Consider the following 25,520-nt stretch of genomic DNA (forward strand, 5'->3'; position numbering starts at 1 on the left):
TCCCAGTAGCAGAGGTATTGAAGATAGAAAGAACAAGACTACAGAGAGTAAAACCAACTAAGGGGCAATTATGGTAGTCTAGGTGGACGAGGCCAGGATAGGAACTGAAGCAGGAAAAAGGGGGGGGAGGGGAAGGTACTCCCAGGGAAAAGAACAGTTCAATGTTATGCTTGAATCAAATCTGTCACAATTCTGTCTTATTTTATCAGAACTTTTTAATTGAGAAAGAACTTCTAATCAAAAATGCTATCCCAATTCCAAAACAAGATAGATAGAGACACCTCTCCATGAGTATCTATCATTTCTGTACATCTTGTGAGAAGATGCACTAACTCCCTTCGTTCTGGATGTTTATAGAGTAAACAGCCTTAGAAAATAAAGCATCTCCTTAGAAAGCAAAGGCAGAATTGTTTACTGTCCAATATAATAAAGCTAATGTAACCCTCCAGGAGAAAGGTTTTTTGCCCATTATAAAAGATGTGGTCCCCTAAACTGAGAGTACTTTTTCTCTAATGCACACAACTGTGTATGCAAAGGCATCACTTGGCTCTTTGCAGTATCCTGGGGAAACTGGGGCTGTTTTCTAGCACAAATGCTGACACTCTGGCTACTACTATTACCATGAGTAATGATGTCCTTTGTTTCTGATCCAGGAGTCTCATGTCTTCCAAAAGAATCCATGAAACTGTGGTAGGCTAACTCATCAGTTAAGAAGGATAAATCTCGGGACCGTCACAATTTTCAATTGTTCTGGCAATGAAAATAGAATGCTGATGGGGACAAAGCTTTCTAGAAATGGAAGGAAAGACCAGTTAGCAGAAATTGAGAAAAGTCCACGAGAATCATTAACGAACATGTTGTCCATTGTATGGTCAACCAGGCAATGAATGATCCTCCACTTTACTGCCTGTTAATGAGGTTAAAATGAAGTTTCAGGATAAGTACCAGGAAGTAGACAGATTCAAAGACAACAGCCTGAATGATGCCCTGGTTACTGTCAACACTTCTGCGGATGGGAGGACTTCCTTATCAAGCTGACAGTCAGCCTCAGCAGGTGTGCCTCGTGAAATCTTCCAGACTAAGATTTTGTCAGGAAGAGGGAGACGGGGGCACATAAGGTTCTGTTTCCTTTGGACAACAGTTACAGAGACATGCATCTACACTGAGTTTGAAAGTAAGAAAATTTGCAACCATTGTTGGCAGAGCCAAACAAATCTTTAGAACTTTGGCTAGTTTGCTTGGAAGATGAGGAACATGTAGTTACATTGTTCAGGCATGTAATGCTTGTTAAAGAAGAATGGCATTTTGCTGGCTATCTTAGTGCTCAGCTCCTACTGCAGTCTACCTTGCCAACATTCAATCCTTTCAAGATGACTACGAAGGGCCTCAGCATTTTCTGGTGGTACAACCTGTCCACTACAAGGAACCTTTGACACTCTTGGGGAAATTTCCCTAAGACAAACTCCCTTGGACACCAACCAGTCTACAGACTCCTACTGTACTAGATTGGGTTTAAAATGAGGATCAAGGTGATTCACTGGAGAATCAGAAACTAGCTCAAAGAATCTAGATAATTCTTGCTGTCAGTCCTGCAGCCTTAGAAAACTCCAGTAGCCCTAGTATTGAAATCAAGCAAGAATTTAAGAGATCTTATCTTGACATTATCTTAACAATGGAGCAGCAAAGAGCCTATATTACGGTGAACTTCTAAAAAATGGTGCCATTGTGCAGTTCAAGCCCGTCAGCCAAAGGGTACAAAACCCATTTCCCCCACCAGAAAGTGACAAAACTGTAGCTGTTCGATCAATGTGTTCCCAAACAGAAATGGATACCGTCCATAATGATGACCTTTTTTGTGTGTGTAAGACAACATCTTGCTCTGTCACCTAGGCTGGAGGGCAGTGGAACAATCACGGCTCACTGCAATCTTCAAATTCTTTCACTCAAGCAATCCTCTGACCTCAGCCTCCTGAGCAGCTGGGACAACAGGTGCATCCCACCATGCCAGGCTAATTTCTTTAATATAATTTTTAGTAGAGACGAGGTCTTGCAATGTTGCCCAGGCTGGTCTCCAACTCCTGGGCTCAAGCAATAATGATCTTGCACAGAATACAGGGTTTTGGTTGAACCAAAATTACCTCAGGTTTATTTTACTGATCAGCACACAGCTATAGCACCACTCAAAACTGAAAGTAAATGTCTCTTGTTCACTGGTACAAAGCTACTCTCTCCCAGCCTCCCTCATCCCTCAACCTCAGCTGCTTTACAAAGAAAGATGATTAGGAGTGGGGCCAAGTTCTCCAAGTTCCCAAAGGAGACTGAAGATCACACACACCTGGATAGGCTACATAACTTTGGGGAGAGCACAGATTCAACATTTTACGGTTCTGTTGGATACAGGAGCCCAAGGCACCTTCATACCCATCCTGCGGAAGAATAAGTTACAAGCTTCCAATACTGAGGTCTGGGTAGGGTTCAAAGTAGGGAAGGGATGCTACTGTGACCTTTTGGGTGGGGCTCTTTGGACCATTCACTGTACTGGTTGTGGCTTCCACTGCTGAGTGTCTAGTGGTATTGATATTTTACATGCTGAACTGTGAGTGATCATAAGCTCCAGGGAGATCATGCTCACTGTCAAGAGCCCATGTAGAAAGGCATTAGTAAGTCTGGGGCCCCACATTCCTTATGACCTGTTTGAGTACAAGTCTGTGCATACATGACTTTTCTGAGTAGACCCTCTGGCAAGAGGAACAACCTCTTCTGGAGGTGACTGGTGGGTTTGGATTCAATGCCTCCCTGACATAGCTACTAGGTATGCCTCTTTTGAAAGGAGAGCGAGTCAACTCAAATGCAATGACTAGCAAAGTGGGAAAGGCCCAACAAGCCTCTCTCATCACATGAACTGATAATATTCAAGAATGCAGCCAGTCTGGCCCCTAGGGCATCTCAGCTTTACGTGAAAAAGTAGCAGCTTCTCCCTTTGAGAACATCTGATCTTGCATTCTGCCACCTAAACCAAATCTGCTAGCTCAGTGAGGCCCTTGATTCACAAAGGTTCCATAAATGCCTGGGCCTGTTTCACTGATTATTCAACTAAGCTGAGACCCTGTGGTGCCTAGTGGGCTTTAAACTCCAGTGCCCATAATACAGAACTGAAAATGGGTGTGGTTGCTTTGTTCCACCAGCAAAACTCAAGGACATTCTCACAGATCTAGCCAATATTCCCCTTGAAAACCTTGTTATATTTTTACTGACTATCAGGCTATTACCAACAGCCTAGCTATTTAGTCAGTCACTTGGAAAACTATAGAATGACATATTTAAGACTGTCCATAAACCATGGAGATCAATTGTAATTGCTGATCAAACCATCTGGGTCATTAATACAGATGTTTACGGTAAGAGTCCATTGTCTGATTAGACCAATTATAATCAAGCTACTGATCAAACTGCACTGTCAAGGCTGCTACCACTGCTGCTGGATCCATCATCATACAAGACACAGCAACACATCTATCATCATAGAGTGGATACAAAGTAAAAGACTCTATGTTCCTGATGCAGAGGCTGCCACCTCATCCCAGACTTGTGAGTCCTGGAAAAGGAATCATTTGTCTCATGGTGAGAGGAACCACATCACATGCTAATGGCAGATTGGTTGCATCAGACCTTTGACAACCTTTTTCAGGCTATCAGTGGTGTCTCACTGTTGATGACACTTTTTCAGGGTCTGGTACTGCTATTCCACTTCAATCAGCTGACTCCAGCCATACTATTGCAGTCCTTGACACTAATCTGTGTCCTATTTTTACTTTCCACATCATTTGCAATCTGACAATAGGTACACTTTTTATCACAAAAGTCACTCAACAATGAGCTGTTAGTCAAGGTATCTGATACTCTACCATCCACAAGCATCTTATATTGCTTAGTGCTGCAACAGCCTTATCAGAAATCATCTCGAAAAACTCAACAACAACAAAAATAAACCCGACTCAAAAATGGACAAAAGACTTGAACAGACATTTCTCCAAAGAAGACAGGCAAACAGAAGCTGGGCATGGTGGCTCATGTCTGCAATCTCAACACTTTGGGAGGCCTAGGCGGGCGGATCACAAGGTCAGGAGATAGAGACCATCTTGGCCAACATGGTGAAACCCTGTCTCTACCAAAAATACAAAAATTAGCTGGGCATGGTGGAATGTACCTGTAGTCCCAGCTACTCAGGAGGCTGAGGCAGGAGAATCGCTTGAACCATGGAGTCAGAGGTTGCAGTGAGCCGAGATTATGCCACTGCACTCCAGCCTGGCGACAGAGTGAGACTTCATCTCAAAAAAAAAAAAAAGAAGACAGGCAAATGGCCAATAAGCACATGAAACGACATTCAATATCACTCATCATGAGGGCAATGCAAATCAAAACCACAATGTGACACAACCTCACAACCACAATGATGGTTACAATCAAAAAATCAAGATGTGGAGAAACGGGAGCCCTTGTGCACTTGCAGTCACTGTGAAACATAGTATAGTGAGATTCCTCACAAAATTAAAAACAGAATTAGCACACAACCCAGCAATTCCAATTATAGGTATATTCCCAAAAGAACTGAAAGCAGGGTCACCTAGCAGCTTTATTCACAACAGCCAACTATCCATCAACAGATCAATGGATGCACAAAATGTGATATATACATACTATAGAATAGCATTTAGACTTAACAATGAAGGTACTTTTGATACAAGCTACAATATGGATGAACCTTGAGGACATTATGCTGAGTGAAATATGCCAGTCACAAAAAGACATATATTGTATGATTCCATTTATATGAGGTAACTAGAGTAGTCAAATTCATAAAAACAGAAAGTGGAGATAGTGGTTGCCTGGGGGAGGAAAGCTCAATAGACACTTGTTGTTTAATGGGCATAGGGTTTAATTTCTACAAGATAAAAAGAGTCCTAGAGATTATTAGTTGCTCAGCATTGTAACTGTACTTAACACTACTGAACAGTACACTTAAAATGGTTAAGATTGTAATCATATATGCATTTTGCCACAATTTTTAAAAAAATTTTAACCATCTCAAAAGATTTCTGAGTATACCTCTGTCACCTCTGCCTGGTCTACACAGGAGTACAGCAGTTTGGTCGCTAAATGTGGCTGTCTCCAGGAAGAGAACAGCTCCTGGCCAATTGGGATTCCACCCTGACCATTTCTAAGCATGATGCTTCTTTCTTTCCTCTAATGGAAATCCCAGGCTAGCTTGATTGGTCTACTCTCTGGGTGGCAATCCAGTCAAAAGGAGGTCTTTGGTATAAATTTAATTCAGGTTCAGCCACCTGGAATTGACAATCTGGATTTTCTTGCTGGATTTCCTTGGTCTTAAATAATAATGACCACTTAGTTAAGTATACTGCTTCCCCTAGGGTGGCTCATGTGGACTAAAGGAGGAGACATAAAAGGGTCGCTGTAAGTTTAATAAAAAGGACCTTTGTCGCTCTCGCACCTGGCCCTTCCAGACAAAAGGTCTGGGTTTGAGTCAGAGATGACTGGAAAAAAGGTAAAGCTAGCTACTGGAATGGGACACACTGATTTTGTGGCAGTCGAAGGGGTACAACAACCCTGTCTGGCACCTGTGGGGAAACACCTTAGATGTTGGGAAGGAAAAGGAGGGACATTAGTGATCTGTCTTTTAGAATCATCCCTCACAAAGGACATTTCTCTGCAAATGCGCAAAACCTCAAATTTAACTGACTACTGGGTCTGCCCCTACCCCGCCACACAGCTTTGATCACTACTCAATCATCATTCTCCTTAACCACACAGTCTCTCGGAAGCAGCAGAAGATGGTCCAAGCTCCCAAATCTCCCACACGAAACACCTGTCCATAACTTCAGGCATCTTTTCAAGGCACAGTCATTTCAAGGGACAGATGAATGCCATCAAGTTGGTGGCACAGATAATAAATAGGACAGATTGGACTGACTGCCTTCAGGCAGTCTCTCCACAAACAAGTACTAGAGAAGTATTCATACTGAACTCGGAACCCTAAGGCTTACCAGCCATCAGGGAGGCCACATTGGAGAAACTATCAGCCTGTGCCCTCTGACTTAAAAGTAGGTCCCACATAACTGGGAGGTGGGGGTGGGGGAGCGTGTCGGAGGGGCAGAAGTAGGACAATATAAACAACACATTCTTTATAGGCACACAGTCCTTGGGAGTGTTTCTTGTTTGGAAGTCAGGCATTGCCTCCCTTCAGAAAATGTGATGACTTGCACACCAAGGGAATAATCGCTATAATGGGAGTCATCCAATTGGAAAAGTTTGTTTGAAATTTGTTCCGGACTTGAGTTAAAACAATCGACGACATCACCTTGGGCCTAGAGGCATTCAGGACAGTCTCAAATCACTAACCAGGATTGTTACAGATAAAAGAATAGCCCTACACTACCTCTTTGTAGACCAAGGCCAAATCTGTGCTATATATTCTGCAGTAACTAGATTAATGCCTTGGGCCAAGAGTAAAGTCAGAGCAGAAACAAAGAGAAAGCCACCACCTGGCTCTCTTAGATAGACCCTAAAGGTTTATTGCATTTGTTATGTTGGCTGGGTCTCGGACCCTGGGGAGCATAATTGAAGTCAATATTGCAGTCTGGCCTCATCCTGCTATCCTGTTGATAGTAACTTTAATGAAATGTGTTATAAGAAAAACTGAATGGATCTGGTCCCAGGCTCTGTCAGTGAGACTAATCAGAGTGACCAGTGAAGTTGTATAATCATGGGAAGGAAATCTTACCAGAAGCCAAGAAGGTATAGAAATGAAGGTAGAATACTGTTGGAAGGCAATTATACTTGAGTCTTTCATGTTTCTGTACCTGTCATGAGTAGAGGGACTGATTCCTTTTATTCCATACCAACTTGTTACATATGTTTGTATTATATAAGGAATGGTCTTCAGGGATCAAGAAACAGCGTCTCCCTCAGGAGCAAAAGGCAGGTTTGTTTGCTGTCTAGTACAATAAAGATGTCATTTCCAGCGGGCATGGTGGCTCACGCCTGTAATCCCAGCACTTTGGGAAGCGAGTGAGGCAGATCACCTGAGGTCAGGAATTCAAGACCAGCCTGGTCAACACGGTGAAATTCTGTCTCTACTAGAAATACAAAAATTAGGCGGGCACGGTGGCGCACACCTGTAGTCTCAACTACTTGCGGGGGTGCTGAGGCATGAGAACAGCTTGAACCTGGGAGGTGGAGGAAGTGAACCAAGTGCAGTGAAACAAGTGCAGTGAACGAAGTGCAGTGAACCAAGATCATGCCACTGCACTCCAGCCTGAGGGACAGAGTAAGACTCTGTCTGGAAAAAAAAAAATTGTCATCTCCCTCCAGGGTGAATGAAGGTCAGGTAGGCTTACAACTTACTACCTATTATCAAAGTTTGGGTTCCCTAAACTGGTAGTCCCTCTCCTGTAACAGACTGCAGTGCATTACAGAAAAGGCATCACCACATGCATCACTCGGCCCCTTTCACCTTCCTCTATGGAGCAGTGGGTTTGGGAAACCGGCACAAATGCTAACGCTCTGGCTCCCGTTATTCTCATCAGTAATAAAGTCCTGTGTCTCTGGTCCAGAAGTCTTCTGTCTTCTACCAGCATCTACAAAAGACGTTAGCTTGCATGGAGGGCAAAATCTGACTCTTAATAGTTCTTGAAAAAACTGTTTTTATAGTGAAACAATTCACATATTCTGACCACCCCCATTCCCAAGTAATTCTGAGGATTATCTGATACAATCATTGATTCATTGATGTTACAAAATGTAAAGAGCCACATTTTTGTAGAATGCCTCTCTACACTTTTTTTTTTTTTTTGGACAGGGTCTTGCTCTGTCGCCCAGACTGGAGTTCAATGGTGCCATCTCGGCTCACTGCGCCCTCTGCCTCCCGGGTTCAAGCGATTCTCATGTCTCATGACTCCCAAGTAGCTGGGACTACAGGCATGTGCCCCCACACCCGGCTTATTTTTGTATATTTTGTAGAGATGGGGTTTCACCATGTTGGCCAGGCTGGTGGCAAACTCCTGACCTCAACTGATTTGCCAGCCTCAGTCTCCTAAAGTGCTGGGATTACAGGCATGAGCCACCATACCCAGCCTCTCCACACATCTTTTAAACTCCTCCCTTTTCTAATAGGTCCAGCACTAGTATAAATTTTAGCTCAATTCTGCTCAACACAGAATTAAGTTGAGGAATCCCTAACTCCATAGAGAGGAAAATACTGAGACTTCATTGGAAGCTGGAAAAGATGGACCAGTATTTACCTAGGTTTGTTTCTACCTCTCCCAAACACTCATTCTCTGTCTCCTTTGTAAGGTCATCTTACAGTGTCTCCAGGTTCACTTTCCTCTTTAAAACCCCTCAGCAAATTCGTCCACATTCAGGCTTAAATTACTATATATACACACAAACTTCTATTTATCTATTCAAGAACGCTCATCTAAGCTGTAAGTTCATGTATAAAACTGACATTCTCTCAGATATTTGAATGGTACCTTAAAGTGAACATGTTCAAAATCAAACACACAGGCCACTCAATCCTATTTCAATGTTCCTACTTCAATTCTCTATTAGTTTATGTAAGTCAGACATCCAGCATTTACTTCATGTTTAATTTTACTAAATCTTGTCACATTTACCTTTAAATACCAGAAATCTGTTTCTAACACTTTAATCCTACTCAATCTACTACCATCTCTCACCTTGGCTATTGCAACAGCCTTCTAATTGGTCCACTTGTACCCAATCTGGCCTTTATCCAGTCTGCTCTCTATGGTGTAACCATGGAGAGCTTTACAAAAGAAGTAAACTTCAGAAAACAAAATTAAAAATGTGTACATTTCACCTGTTTAAACCCTATTAAAAGAGCATCCCACACGGTCCCCAGTCCTCAAAGGAAAAATTAATTCAAAATGTCTTGTTCTTTCCCTATTTTTCTCAAGCATCATGGAATCCACAACTCTCCTCCTTAAAATCATCCTTTTTTCACCCTTCCTACTTCACTCACACTCTGCAGAATTATTCAGGACACGATTTCAAATTACTTGAAAAATTATACTCTGGTCTACTCCCTCTCCATTCTCTCAATTCTGAATCATAAAAGTCCAAAACACAACATGTCCAGCAAAGCACAACCCTCCATATGGCAGGGTGAGGAAATAAAGCGGGTAGAGAAGAAGGGAACAGGTTTGGAACATTTGTCTAACAACAGCATGCATATGTTCACCAAGCGAGAGTTAGCTTTTTCAGCGAGACTAATTCTTTCTCATACTTGAATTTCCTTACTTTCACACGTTTTTCTTCAACTTTACATAGCAAAAGCAGCAGTCTGACATTAAAAAATAATAATAATAAGCTTTTAGTCTTAATATATGAGAGTCAAAATCAGAGTAACCCCAGTTGAGAAGAACTAGATGGCCCAAGAGATTACCCTATAGCAATCCTTAGACCCACTCGTTTAAAAAAAAAAAAGCACGCAAACTTGAAATTAGAAAATTATGTTTGAATACTAACTCTTTTGCTTACTGGATATAAAATTTTATACAAGTTTTAATTAATTAAAATTTAATTTTGCTTATAATATTTGGCTCTGTGTCCCCACCCAAATCTCATCTTGAATTGTACTCCCATAATTCCCACATGTTGTCGGGGGGACACAGTGGGAGATAATTTGAATCACGGGGTCGGTTTCCCTCATACTGTTCTCATGGTAGTGAATAAGTCTCACGAGATCTGATGGTTTCATCAGGGGTTTCCACTCTTGCATCCTTCTCATTTTCTCTTGCTGCTGCATCCTGGCATGATTCTTAGGCCTCCCCAGCCATGTGGAACTGTAAGCCCAATTGAATCTCTTTTTCTTCCCAGTTTCAGGTATATCTTTATCAGCAATGTGAAAACAGACTAATACAGCTTATATAAAATGGGAATAGCATATTAGAAACTATAACATTGCTTGATACAAAAAAGTACTAAAAATTAATAAATCTGAATCTTATTTATCAAACTATCCAATCTACAACTCTGCAATTAAGATAAAGCATTTCTAAAATATGAATATGAAAACATGAATGTATCACATTATGTATTTGAAATATGATGAATGTGATTTAGGTTCCAATCTCCAGTTTTGCCACTGGCAATACAATTTTGAAGAACTCCTCAAAGCCAGTCTAATAAACATTAAGATACCAGCAGTTTGAGGCCGGGCGCAGTGGCTCACGCATGTAATTCCAGCACTTTGGGAGGCCGAGGCGGGTGGATCACGGGGTCAGGAGATCAAGACCATCCTGGCTAACACGGTGAAACCCCGTCTCTACTAAAAATACAAAAAAATTAGCCAGGAGTGGTGGCGGGCATCTGTAGTCCCAGCTACTCAGAAGGCTGAGACAGGAGAATGGCGTGAACCCCGGGAGGCGGAGCTTGCAGTGAGTCAAGATCACGCCACTGCACTCCAGCCTGGGCAACAGAGCCAGACTCTCTCTCTCTCTCACTCTCACACACACACACACACACACACACACACACACACACACACAAATACCAGCAGTTTGAAAACTCAACTGATTCCAAGGTAAACAAATGCTAAAATTCATGTGGGAAAAAAAAAAAGTGGATCCTCATTTTCTTGACAGGAACTGGGCATGTAGTCCTACTCCCTGTTATGTACAGAGGCAAAGGGAAGAGCTCCGGCCCCCCTTGGCATGTCTTTGGTGCCATGCAGCTTCCTGTCTGCCAGTTCTATCCTCAAGCACCAGGACACCAGGGAAAAGGAAAAAGAAAAAAGAAAGTGGATCTCAGAGGTAGGGGTATCAAAAGTACTAACTAGAGAAAAGATAACAACCCAAAGACAAGTTCTCAATAAATGAAGACCATGCTTGATGCATCAGCACCTGAAGGAGAAAAGACAAAATCAAAATAGAATATACATGAAACAAATTTGGAAGTAACCAATAGAATGAACATGTACAGGGGGAATCACCTTTTAAAGCTTGAATACATACACACATTTGAATTACATATGCTTTATATAATTCGAAGCTCACAAAATTCAAGAAGTATAACAAATGATGGTGTTTCCGTTTCCTGGCTAAACATCAAATGACAATAAAAGACATTGTTTAACTACTCCCCTGTTCAGTTTTGAAATTATGCAGTGGTTCACAAAATTTTTAATGTGAGAGAAATCTACACATTTTAAAAGGGATTTTCTGTATTTATTAATATTTTATGTTTTTATTTAACTTTTAAGCTCAGGGGTACATATGTAAGATGTGTTACTTTGTTGCATAGGTAAACATGTGTCATGAGTGTTGTTGTACAGATTATTTCATCACCCAAGTATTAAACCTAGTATCCACTAGGTTTTTCCTGATCCTCTCCCTCTTCCCACCCTTCACCATCTGGTAGGCCCCAGTGTGCACTGTTCCCCTCTATGTGTCCATGTGTTCTCATCATTTAGATCCTACATATAAGTGAGAACATGTAGTATTTGGTTTTCTGCTCCTGCATTAGTTTGCTAAGGATAATGGCCTCCAGTTCCATTCATGTCCCTGCAAAAGACATGATCTCATTATTTTTTGATGGCTGCATAGTATTCCATGGTGTGTATGTACCTCTTTTTCTTTATCCAGTCTATCACTGATGGGACATTTAGATTGATTCCATCTTTGCTACTGTGAATAGTGCTACAGTGAACATACATGTGCATGTGTCTTTATAACAGAACAATTTATATTCCTTTGGGTATATACCCAGTAATGGGATTGCTGGGTCAAATGGTATTTCTGTCTCTAGGTCTTTGAGGATTCACCACACTGTTTTCCACAATGGTTGAACTAATTTACATTCCCACCAACAGTGTAAAAGCGTTCCTTTTTCTCCACGACCTCACCAGCATCTGTTATTTTTTTTGACTTTTTAATAATAACCATTCTGACTGGTATGAAATGGAATCTCATTATGGTTTTTATTTGCATTTTTTAATGGTCAGCGATGTTAAATTCTTTTTCATATGATTGTTGGACGCGCACGTATGTCTTCTAAGAAGTGTCTGTTCTCTGTTCATGTCCTTTGCCCACTTTTTAATGGTTTTTTTTTTTCTTGTAAGTTTAAGTTCCTTATAGAAGCTGGATATTAGACCTTTGTCAGAAAAATGTGAAACACTTCATGAATTTGCATGTCATCCTCGCACAGGAGGCATGCTAATCTTCTCTGTATTGCTCCAATTTTAGTGTACGTGCTGCAGAAGTGACCACTTATGTTGTATTTTTATCACATAAAATGAAATTGTACTGCAATGGGCTGGTAAAAATGACATAGTTATAGTTAGTCCAATACAAAGCAAACAAAGCCTCTGAATTTGGGTAACGCAAGAGGCGTAATCTAGAGCTAATACTGGCTGTGCTCAGTGACTCACACCTATAATCCCAGCCCTTTGGGAGGCCAAGGAGAATGGATCATTTGAGTCCAGGAGTTCGAGACTAGCCTAGGCAACATGGTGAAACCCCGTCTCTACAAAAAATTTGCTGGGCATGGTGGCATACACTTGTAGTACCAGCTACTCAGGAGTCTGAAGTGAGAGGATCTCCTGAGCCCAAGAGGTTAAGGCTGCAGTGAGCCACAATCACACCACGGCACTACAGCCTGGGTAAGAGTAAGACTCGGTCTCCAAACAAAAAAAAAAAATAGAGCAAATACAATACAAGTGGAAAACTCTTTTGGCAGACTCAATATGACAAGCAAAAATCATACCAAGAGTTGTGAGAGAGACGAATGGCAATATGGAACATAAGATAATCAACAGGAATATTCTACAGTAAAAATCACTAGAGCACCCTGAATAAAACCCTAAAAACTCTCTCCCCTATTATATTTTACTTCTAGTTATAAATAAGAAATAAGGAAACAGTGAGATAGGAGTTTGAAAGAAAAACCTGGAAAAAAAATTAAATGGTCTTCAAAACCAGATACAACACACCCCCATCTACTCACAACCACATATACACCCAATCGTCCCCCTTCTATCCCATGTTATCTTGATACCAAGTCTTTCCAAACTGATCTATGGCTTCAATGCATTCCAATAAAAATGCCAACAGAGATTTCCAAGGTTCTAAATTTATATGGGAGGGCAAAGGGGAAGGAATGGCTGAGACATGGTCTAAAAGAAAAATAAGAAGGGAGGGTAACTTGCCTCTTGAGATATTATGAAACCATAGTAAAGAAGATAGTAGGGTTCTTACAGGGTTAAATAAATGGACCAATACAACAGAAGAGAGAATTCAGAAAAAAAAAAAAATCATGCTTATAAGGAAATTTGGTATCTTACAGTGATAGCACAGAAAGAAAGAATGTATTGTTTGAGTAGAGCAAATATTTTGCCATATAGAAAAAAACACTGAAAATGGATCCCTACCTCAAACCATAGGAGAAAACTAATTCCAGATCCTTTAAATTTAAATGCAAATAAATGGCATATTTATACTTGCAACATTATACATTATATACATTAATGAGAATGAACAAATTACTAATGAATGAACTATGTGTATGTAATATGGATAAATCTTAGAAATTATAATGCTGAATAAAAAAAGTAAGCCATGCTAGAGTACATACAGGATGAATCCATTGTTATAAGCCCAAACACAAGCAAAATTAAACAATAATTGTTTAGTGATACACATACATGTGATTTCAAAAAAATGTTAAGTGCAAGGGAATGATAAACATCCCTTTTGTGGTGGGTGAGAAGTATACAGAGAAAAGAAACAGAATTGGTCATTTTCTAGTTTTTAGTTTTAATGATGGATTCAGAGATGTTTGATTTATTATTGCATATGCATAACATATATTACATTTATTCTTTTGAATAAGTATAATTTTTGTCTTTAATTACACACAAATAGCACACAGAAAAGAATGATTAATATTCCTGAAGCAACATCAAAAGACTCCATGAAAGAAACCTCAATTTTGCCAGCCATATCTGGCAGGTAAAAGAGAAAAAAGGAGAGTGGGGAAAAAGGTCAAAATCCAAGCACAGCAGACAGTATAAGCCAGGGAAAAAAGGCATGAAAACACAACACCTTCTCTGAGATTAGAGAAAAGCTAAAATAGCATGAATAAAAGTAAGTTGACCTCTACTCTAATTAAGAGTTAAAGAAAAGATTATGGAAATTAGGAGGCCAATCTTGAAAACTTCTTTTTAAATGGTCAAGCAAGGCTTTTATTAAAATAAGCAGATTGGGAATTGAATAAATAAAATTAATTGTATGGTAAGTAAATGTTCTAAAGGAAACATTAAAATATTCTAAAAGCAATTATATTTAGAGAGGAAAACATCTTCTAAAATGTAGAAATAAAATGATAAACTTCATAAGCAGACAAGATTTTAAAATTATCTTTTAAGATATGATTATTTTAAACTGCTGTATAGAAATAGGTTTTCATTTTGTTCTTTTTTCTCTCCCTAGTCACTCTGGAGGAAATAAAAAGAATACATATGCTTCTTTTAAAGATCTTCCAGAAAAATCCTTCTTAATCACCAAAAGACAGAAAGGCAGGCAGGAAAGAAGTATGACATAGCAACACTACTTAATGTTCCATGGATTTTCTACAATATCATCTCAGAAGGCCTACTATCATCCTCACAACTGCCACTGCTACTACAGGGAGGGCATTATAGGTTTTAAGCAAAGAACCTTGTACATAAGTAAAAACACAATAAATGTTTGCTAAAAAAATAACTACAGAATGAAAACCGAAATATTTTTGCCCTGAATAGAGAAAGGAGAGGGGTATAAAAAGGGCAGAAGAAGAGAGTCCTGAGACAAGCTGCACAGAGGAAGCCTTCAGCCAAGAAAGAGACAATCTTTGTCTGTTATTGCTTATTTGGACCAGACTCTGGAAATGGCCTTATGCCCAAAATTCTGTGTTACAGATCTTTGTTCAATAAGCTTGAAACAAGGTCCCAATCAACTTCGAAGTTAACTTGATTCAGAATGACCCATATACACACCATAAAATAGATCTATTTAGAAAAGATGAGCTGCAAAATCAGACTCTGGTGGAAAAACAAAAACCACTTGGATCAGAATTATTCTGAAATATTTTAGCCTGGGAAAAACTGAATCTGTTACTAACATTCTGGCCCATGCCTAATTTTTTAGTACTTCCCATGACATTTTTCTGTCTCCTCCTCGCCTGCTTAATTATATAAGATAAACTACAAAATACTCTATGTGGTAATCACATACCCACCTCAAAAAAGAAACCTTTTTGCCTAATTTAGTGATAATCATTTTTTATCCAAACTAGAATCTAAGCTAAATATGAACTTTTAATAGAACATTAGATCACAGTTTATCTTCTAAGCACCAGGTCATGAATTTGTACTTAATTCTTCAACCTACTACTTCTTACCTAACAATTAACATTTGTTTCAATATTTCATGAGTGTCTCTCCCTTCTTAAAAAGATGATATATTTTAAATTCTCCAGCCTGGGCAACATAGTGAGACCCTGTCTCTACAAAAAAAAAAAAAAAATTTTTTTAATTAGCCAGGCAAAGGCCGGGTGCAGTGGTTTACACCCATAATCCCAGCACTTCGGGGGGCCAAAGTGGGTGGATCACTTGAGGTCAGGAGCCCAAGACCAACCTGGCCAACATGGTGAAACCCCATCTCTACCAAAACATATAAAAATTAGCCGGGAGTGACATGGGCGCATGTAATCCCAGCTACTCGGGAGGCTAAGGCAGGAGAATCCCTTGAACCCAGGAGGCAGAGGTTGCATTGAGCCAAGTTCATGCCACTGTACTCCAGCCTGAGCAACTCTGTCTCCAAAATAAATAAAAATAAAAATAACTACATTAGCCAGGCAAGGTGGCTCACACCTGTAGTTCCAGCTACACAAGAGGCAGGAGAATTGCTTAAGCCTAGGAAGTCGAAGATGCAGTAAACAGTGATCATGCCACTGCATTCCAAACTAGGTGACACAACAAGACCGTGTCTCAATAGATGAAAAACAAGTAAAATAAAATTCTCTACATATGTCAGGCAGTATAGTCTAATGACTAAGAGTTGAATTCAGGAACCAAACTGTGTGGATTTAATAGGTAGTTGTACCATTTACCAACTGTGTGAACATGGGTAAGTTACTTAACCATCCTATGCCCTCAGTTTTCTTACCATACAGATGAGATGTAAAAACAAGCAAAAAAACAGTTATCAACTTCACGGTTACTGTAAGGATTAAATGAGGTAATATATAGAATGGATTTTCAACAGTATCTAGCATGTAGAAAAATCAATATACGTTAGGTTTTTATTACTATTGTTTCCCAGTCCTTATTCAAGTGTTTAACTGAGTTTACTTGATGATATGAAACCAGAAAAAGCTTATAGCCAATAATAAATACAACTCATCTTAGCAATCTTAGACATTAGAAGTTGTTACTTAGGGCCAGGCCCAGTGGCTCATGCCTGTAATCCCAGCACTTTGGGAGGCCGAAGTAGGTGGACTGCTTGAGGACAGGAGTTCGAGACCAGCCTGGCCAACATGGCGAAATCCTGTCTCTACTAACAATACAAAACTTAGCCAGGCATTGTGGCGCACGCCTGTAATCCCAGCTACTCAGGAGGCTGAGGCACAAGAATCGCCTGTAATCCCAGCTATTCGGGAAGCAGAGGTTGCAGTTAGCTGAGATCGTACCACTGCACTCCAGCCTGGGCAATAGAATGAGAATCTGTCCCCACAGAGGCCGGGCAAGGTGGCTCGTGCCTGTAATCCCAGCACTTTGGGAGGCTGAGGCTGGCAGATTATGAAGTCAGGAGATCAAGACTATCCTGGCTAACGTGGTGAAACCTCGTCTCTACTAAAAATACAAAAAATTAGCCAAGTGTGGTGGCGGGCGCCTGTAGTCCCAGCTACTCAGGAGGCTGAGGCAGGAGAATGGCGTGAACCTAGGAGGTGGAGCTTGCAGTGAGCCAAGATTGCGCCACTGCACTCTAGCCTGGGCAACAGAGCGAGACTCTATCTCAAAAAAAAAAAAAAAAAAAAAAGAAAGAAAGAAAAAGAAAAAGAAATTGTTACTTAGTCCATTTAAGATACCCCAAGTATACTGCATGCAAAACAAGCAGCACAAATCAATATTATCAAAAAAGAAGATTCAAATCTAAAAACTTCAAAAGGATTTGGATTCACTTAGTAGTAGCCCTTTCTAGGCACCCTTATTTCTTTCTTCATTATAGGAGTATTTTTGGTCCTATAATTCTTCTTTCAAGCAATGACAACATTTGGAGATATTTATACTGAAAGGATATTTAAAAGTACAAGTTGGTACTTCAGTGTAAATTTTGAGGATGGATTTACACTCTGATGTCTCTCCCTCCTGTAACGTCACCAAAATGACTGCCAAAGGATTCATTTATTTATACACACACACACACATTTTTTAGAGGGATAAGGGACAAGTATTTCCAACAAATCTCTGAATATCAGAAAACAAATCAAGGCAAGGCAGCTAACTCTTCCGACTAGAAGCAGAACTTAAAACACCTGCACACAGCAAGGCAATTTGTCCTAAAAGAAACAGTCTCTGGAAGCCAGGTTCTTTAAATGAGGAACCACAATAAGATACCACTTCATACTCACTAGGATAGTTATAATCAAAAAAATAGAGCCGGGTGCAGTGGCACATGCCTCTAGTAGAAGATACTCAGGAGGCTGATGGAGGAGGATCAACTGAGTCCAGGAGTCTGAAGCCAGCCTGGACAACATAGCAAGGCCCTATTTCAAAAAAATAATACTAGACAAAACAAGTCTGTAAGGATGTGAAGACAAAAGAAGTGTTTCTCTGCAACACTCATACACTGCTGATGGGAATATAAAATGGGACAGCCATTTGGGGAAACAGTCAGCAGTTCCTCAAATAGTTAAACACAGAGTTACCATACGATCCAGCGATTCCACTTCTAGGTATACAACCAGTATAACTGAAAACATATGTCTATGCAAAACTTGTACACAATTGTTCACAACAGCATTATTCGTAACAGTCAAAAAGTGGAAACAACCCAAATGTCTGTCAAATAAAATGATGAACAGATAAAGAAAAGGTAGTCTATCCATACAACAGAATATTATTTGGAAATAAAAAGGAATAAAGTACTAATGCATGCTACAACATGCATGGACCTTGAAAATATCACACTAAGAAGCACAAAGGATCACATATTGCTTGAATCTATTTACATGAAATGCCCATGGTAGGCAAATCTATACAGACAAAAACCAGATGACTAATTGTTAGGACTGGGAGGAGAGGGGATGCTATGATTGGGAGTGATTAGCTGAGGGGTATGGGGTTTCTTTTTGGGGTAATGAAAATGTTCTAAAATTGATTGTGGTAACATATGCATAACTTTGTGAACACAGCAAAAGCTAATGCACTGTATACTTTAAATAGATGAATTACATGATGTTAATTATATTTCAATAGAACTTTCTTTTAAAAGCGAGAAACAACAAAAAGCTGAAGAATTGAGTATCTGTAAATCGAACAATGAAGTTCCCAGTCTTTCCACTCACCGTGTTCTCCCTTAAGAATGTGACTCTCATGAAAGAAATTAGAAGATTCTCCACTGCAGATACAGAATGGCACAAGAGAAAAGACTTCCATACACTGAAAGTGTATGGAGGTGCTCCCATCTTTAAGTATATGACAAAAGCTATCAATTGGTGGTGTGATTCATCCACCAACATGATACGGCCACCAATTGCCAGAGGCTATCAATTGGTGGCCATGTCACACCACCAGTTAATAGACTCTGTCACACACTTGAAGTTTCTACTTAAGCATTTTAGTCTCTTATTCTTAAATATAAACAGAAAGCCAAGAATCACCAGACTATCTGAGGGCAACATTTCATAAAGGAGGAGATCCCAAAACAAAACAGAAAAAAAAACCTGGAAAAAAATAGATTTTGCAGGGAACAGAATAATACTTTAAAAAATAAAAATAAGAGGCTAGGCGTGGTGGCTCACGCTTGTAATCCCAGCACTTTGGAAGGCCGAGGCTGGTGGATCACCTGAGGTCAGGAGTTCAAGACCAGCCTGACCAACATGGTGAAACCCCATCTCTACTAAATACAAAAAATTAGCCAGGCGTGGTGGCACATGCCTGTAATCCCAGCTACTTGGGAGGCTGAGGCAGGAGAATCAGTTGAACCTGGGAGGCAGAGGTTGCAGTGAGCCAAGATCGTGCCATTGCACTGCAGCCTGGGCAACAAGAGCAAAATTCCATCTCAAAAAAATTTAAAAAATTTTTAAAAATAAAAGAAAAGGAACTTAAGTGCAGAATAAAAACTAATCATTAAGTTTCAGTTTATAGAAAAGGAACTAAGGACAAGAAAACCCTTAAAAAGTTAAAAAAAAAAAAAAAAAGAATAAAAACTAACAACAGACTGGAATTTAAAGCTTAGGAAGTCTCCGAAAGAGGTGAAAATTAGGAAGGAAAATAACACTAAAATATTAATACAAAAAGTCTAGCATCTGAATGGAGCACTTAGGGAAAAAAAAGAACAGAGAATACAATGGAAAAGAAATAATCAAAGAATATTATCTTCCAAAAATGCAGTAGCACATCTTCAGATTAAAAAGAGCTCACCAAGTGCCGGCACAATGTATTTTTAAAAGACCAATACCATATGGTGGCTTAGCCCTGTAAATCGCAGCACTTTGGGAAGCCAAGGTGGGAGGATGGCTTAAGGCCAGACTTTGATACAAGCCTGGGCAACATAGCACGAGCTTTCCTCTATTTGAAAAAAAAAAAAAAATGCTAAGTGTGGTGGCATGCACCTGTAGTCCTAGTTACTCAGGAGGCTGAGGCAGGACAGATCACTTGAGCCCAGGAGTTCAAGGCTGCAGTGAGCTACAACTGCACCACTGCATTCCAGCCTGGGCAACAGAACAAGAGCCTGTCAATCAATCAATACAATAAAAATTTAAAAATTAAATAAATGAATGACCAATACCTGCCAAGTACAGTGGTATACACATCCCAGCTACTCAGAAGGCTGGGGCAGGAGAATCACTTGAGCCTGGGAGTTCAAAGCCAGCCTGGGCAACACAGGAAGACCCCATCTCTTTACGGACCTTTTTTTTTTGGTGTAAAAAAAAAAAATGTTAAAGACCATAACCAGTCGGGCACGCATGCCTGTAATCCTAGCACTTTGGAAGGCCGAGGCGAGTGGATCACCTGAGGTCAAGAGTTTGAGACCAGCCTGGCCAACATGGCAAAACGCTGTCTCTACTAAAAATACAAAAATTAGCCAGGCGTGGTAGCACATGTCTGTAATCCCAGCTACTCGGGAGGCTACGGCACAAGAATTGCTTGAACCCAGGAGGTGGGGATTGCAGTGAGCCGAGATCGCACCACTGCATTCCAGCCTGGGCGACAGAGCGAGACTCCATCTAAAAAAAAAAAAAAACAAAAAAACGCCACACCAAGTTACGTAACTGTGAAATTTCAAAACACCACAGTAAAGACATTCAATATGCCAAAAGTTTCCAGAGAGAAAAAGATAAGAATATACCAAGGATTTGGAATCAGTGACGCATAGGACCTCTCAATGACAATACTGGAAGCTAGAAGAAATGAACTATTTCCTTTAAAATACGTTGACTTCTAAAATACAAAATTTTACTTAACATAGTACTGGAAGTACTAGCAAGAGCCATCAAACAAGAAAAAGAAATAAACAGGCATTTAAATCAGAAAGAAAGTAATAAAATTATCTCTATTTGCAAATGACATGTTCCTAAATGCAGAAAACCCCAAAGATTCCACAGAAAATATAAACACTGCTAGAAGTAATGAATTCAGTGAAGTTAAAGAATACAAAATCAACATACAAAAATCAGTGACATTTCTATATACAATAACCCAGCTGAAAAAGAAATCAAGAAAACAATTCCATTTATGATAGCATAAAAAAAAAAAAAATACTTAGGAGTAAATTTAACCAAGAAGGTTAAAGGTTTGTAGACTGAAAACTATAATACACTGATGAAAGAAACTGAAGAAGACACAAATAAATGGACAGATATCCCATGTTCATAGACAGGAATAATTAATATTGTTAAAACAGCCATACTACCCAAAGCAATATACAGATTTAACCCAATCCCTATCAAAATTCTAATGGCATCCTCCACAGAAATAGAAAAAAACAATCCTAAAATTCATACAGAGCCACAGAAATCCTAAATAACCAAAGCAATACGGAGAAACTCCAGTCTGGTGACAGAGTGAGACCCAGTCTCAAAAAATAAAATAAAAGAGCTTAAAAGCTTGGGAGGTCGAAGCTGCAATGAGCCATGATTGGTCACTGCACTCCAGCCTGGGTGATGGAGTGAGACTCACTCTCAAAAAATAAAATAAAAGAGCTCAAATACACAGAAATAGAGAATGAAACAGTGGTTACCATTGTTATTTTGGGAGAACAGGAAGGGGAGATGTGGGTCAAAAGATACAAAATAGCAGATATGCAGAATAAGTTTAGAGGTCCAGGTACAACATGAGGACCACAGGTAATAAAACTGTATTATAGTCATGTGTCACATAACATTTTGGTCAACAATGGACCACATATATTTCACACCACATAATAACAATGGTTCCATAAGATTATAATACTGTATTTTTACTGTACCTTTTCTGTTTAGATATGTTTGGATATACAAATACCACTGTGTTCCAATTGCCTACGGTACTGAGTACAGTAACATGCCATACAGGTTTATAGCCTAGGAGCAATAGGCTGTACCATAGGGTCTAGGTATACAATAGGCTATACTATCTAGGTTTGCGTAAGTACACTCTATGACGTTAACACAACAAAATGGCCTAGGAACACATTTCTCAGAACATTTCCCTGTCATTAAGCAAGGTATGACTGTATTAAAGATGTTCATTAAATAAGTAGATTTTAGGTGCTCTTGTCAACTAACAAAAGTAACTATGTGAAATGACAGATGTGTTTATCTGCTTCCCTATAGTAACTAATTTACTATCTATATGTATTCCATAACACAGCAGTCCCCTTTTTGGCACCAGGGACCGGTTTTGTGGAAGACAATTTTCCACGCACTAGGGGGACGGGAATGGTTTTGGGATTAAACTGTTCTACCTCAGATCATCAGGCATTAGATTCTCATAAGGAGTGTGCAACCTAGATCCCTTGGACATAAGGTTCACAATAGGGTTTGCGCTCCTATGAGAATCTAATGCCGAAGCTAATCTGACAGGAGGCAGTAATGCTCACTCGCCCTCCGCTCACCTCCTGCTGTGCAGCCCAGTTCCTGACAAGCCACGGACTAGTACGGGCCAGTAGCCCAGGGGTTGGGGACCCCTGCCATAACATCATGTTGTAAACCTCAAATATACACAGTAAAATTTATTTTTTTTAAAGTCTAAAGGAAAATAATTTTTAGTCTAAAACTAAGGACAGTATAGCATAGTGATAACAAGTAGATTCTAAAAGCAGACTGCCTGGTTCAAATGATGCCATTTAATAGATGTATTATCCTGAACAAGTTGCATAAGCTCTTTGTGTATCAATTTCTTCATCTGTAAAATGAGGTTGTTATAAGAACGAATTAATTCATAGATGTTCGTTTATATAAAAAGTCTAGTATACAATATGCACTCTCTGAGTGCTCTAGAAAGCACAACTAGGGATAGGAAGGGATTGCACTGAATTCCGCTTGTCATTATAATCCCTTAGGTAGTATGTGATTGGTTTTTAATCACATTCACATATTATCACAGGGAGGAAGGGAGGGAGTTGTAAAATGAAGCCCAAAGATAACAGCTTGGTACAGAAGATTATCTATATGCCTTTAGCTCAAATAAGATAAGCAGAAACACAGAAAATTTAAAAATGAGGGAGAATTTCAGCAGACAGTCAAGAAGGGAGGCAAGGCATGGTAGGAAAAACCAGGTCTGGCTGAATAGCGGGGACAGAGCTGTAAACCAAGACATGCTGATTCAGATTAAAGAAAAAAGGCATGGCTTGTCGATATCAGAGTAGAACGGAATGTTCATATGAAGAAACTGAGTTTTAATCACAATTAACTGACTTTTCAAAGATGAGATTCACTGAGGGGTTTTGATTGACATTAAAAGCATTTTAAATTAAAGGATAATAGGAAAACAAAGAAACAGACTTCATGTCTTGTTAAAGTCATTATCACCTTACTAATATAAGCAATGCCAACTGGGGCAATATGGCACATTAGATAACCTGAAATCTCTCCCACTGGAAACTACCTAAAAACGCTTGATTTAAAGATGCTATGAAAGCATCTTTTTAAAATTCACAGTCCAAAACTAAAGAGAGTGAAGAAAATCCAGGGAGACTAGGAAAAAGAGAGGATGAAAATTCCGAGCAGAAAACATGAACGAGGCTGCAGCTACTCTGTAGTAGCTTTTTGGCCCCTAGCAAAGGAGCTTGTACTCTTATGCCACATGGGGACAAAATTAAAATACCCTTTGGGCTTGCTGAAGGTGGGAAGTTAGAACTGATAGAGCAAAAGGGACTTTGCAGATGTGATTAAGAATCTTGAGATGGGGTGTTATCCAGTATTGGGGGGAGAGGGGCGAAATGAAATCACAAGGGTCCTTATAAGCCACAGAGGGAGGCCAGAGAGTCAGTACTGATCAGTGATGCCATATGAAAAAGACTCAACTGGCCATTGGTGACTTAAAGATGGAGGAAGGGGTCATGCACCAAAAGTGCAGGTGGCCTCTAGAAGCTGAAAAAAAAAGGCAAGGGAACAGATGCTCCCCCAGTGCTTCTAGAAGGAACACAGCCCTATCCACATATTGATTTTAGCTCAGTGAAACTCATTTCAAACTTCTGACCTCCAGAACTGTAAAATATAAGTCACTAAATTTGTGATAAATTGTTACAGCAGCTATAGGAAACTAAGGCACACACACTGAGGTGGGGTTGGGGAATGTTCTAGAAAATATACACACGTTTCCATGAAGTTTTCAGGTTCAAAAATTATAGTCCTGGACTGACAGCATCCTAGAACACTTAGCAGAACAGGGAATATACCTTCAGCTTAGCTGATCAATAGTATATCCCTTAGGCAGCGCAGAGATCTCAACAGATGAGATCTTAAAATAAGCTCACAACACAAATTTACAAAACACATCAGGAAACAATTCAGCACAAGCAGGAGTCAGCATGTACACACGTAACAAATCTCCAAAGGAAGTTAATCCAAAAGAAAGTAAGAAAGCAGAAAAAAAGAGACAGAACAGATGACATAAGTAGAAAACACAAAATGATGTTTCATTTGAATTCCAATACATCATTAACTACATTAAATGTAAATTCAATAAGTACTCCTATTAAAATAAGTATCACTGTATTTTTGTGAATCCAGTTATATGATTAGAAGAGGCAATGTTTTTAACTTTTTTCCAGTTCCATCTCCCAAAGCTCTGTCATCCAAATCTTTAAAAATAGAAAAAAGCCACAAGAATAAAAAAGATATATTCTGCATATTAATATATAGCATATTAATATAATAATATCTAGATGAACTATAATCAGAAAAGATTCTTAGAGGCAGAGTATCCTGTATTCCATAATTATGCTGCATTTTCTCAAAAATATTTTTAAATAAATTTAAACATGCAATGAAGGCTTTATAATTTACACTTCGCTCTTCAAAAAGAACAAACCAAAAGCAATAAAGAAGCTGCTTGCCAAGCTTCAGGGGAGGGGGAAAATTAGAAAAAATGAGCACGTGCGACTGCACATAAAACTGCAGGTGGCTAGAAAGGAAACTAACTGAAGGGGGAAAAAATCTAAAAATAGGCTTAGAACAGTGATTCTGACTGCCTTCGTTTGGATGTTCAAATTATTTCAGAGCTAAAACTGAGAGATGAAATGTGTACAATTTGTTTTAACCAAGAAGGCAATTTTAGAAATAAGTTCTGCCATAATTAAATATACTTATTTATGCGTTAGAAGTTCAAGTACCACTTGCAATTCAAAAGCCAAAGAATTTTTCAATTAAAAATGATCTTAATGACAAATTAACGCAAAATCAATTATTCCCAATTAATTGAAAAAAATTCCTCTAACAGTACATTTTGCTGGTCTCTTCCAAAATATTTTTAGGGACATCACATCTTGATGGGCATGCCAAGTTCTCTACAGGTTTCCTCTAGATTTCAAGATTATCATAGATTCAAAAGACACAAAACTAAAAACACTCGGAAAAAAATTTTACAATATAAACCACAAAAACGTTTTAAAAAAAAAAAAAAAAAAAAACGAAGACAGTGGCAGTAGCTTTTAAATAGGCAACTACTGCTTTCAAAAAGTAATCTTTAATATATCACCTGAATCAGGCCAGGCACAGTGGCTCACGCCTGTAAT

General features: G+C 39.3%; 1 protein-coding gene and 2 non-coding genes across 22 annotated transcripts in view; 1 reads left to right on the plus strand and 2 right to left on the minus strand.

Annotated features, from left to right (window-relative positions):
* The window catches only part of ABI1 (abl interactor 1), a 117,424-nt gene that overhangs the window by 31,698 nt on the left and 60,206 nt on the right, over positions 1-25,520 (minus strand). The gene's annotated exons all lie outside the window — the stretch shown is intronic.
* LOC123566992 (small nucleolar RNA SNORA57) lies at positions 10,669-10,815 on the plus strand. The gene has a single exon (XR_006689703.1). It is a non-coding gene; the product is annotated as a small nucleolar RNA SNORA57 (small nucleolar RNA).
* Positions 12,202-12,308, minus strand: LOC123567057 (U6 spliceosomal RNA). The gene has a single exon (XR_006689752.1). It is a non-coding gene; the product is annotated as a U6 spliceosomal RNA (small nuclear RNA).

The sequence above is a fragment of the Macaca fascicularis genome, chromosome 9 (genome assembly GCF_037993035.2).
Source record: "Macaca fascicularis isolate 582-1 chromosome 9, T2T-MFA8v1.1".
NCBI classification, from domain to species: domain Eukaryota; kingdom Metazoa; phylum Chordata; class Mammalia; order Primates; family Cercopithecidae; genus Macaca; species Macaca fascicularis.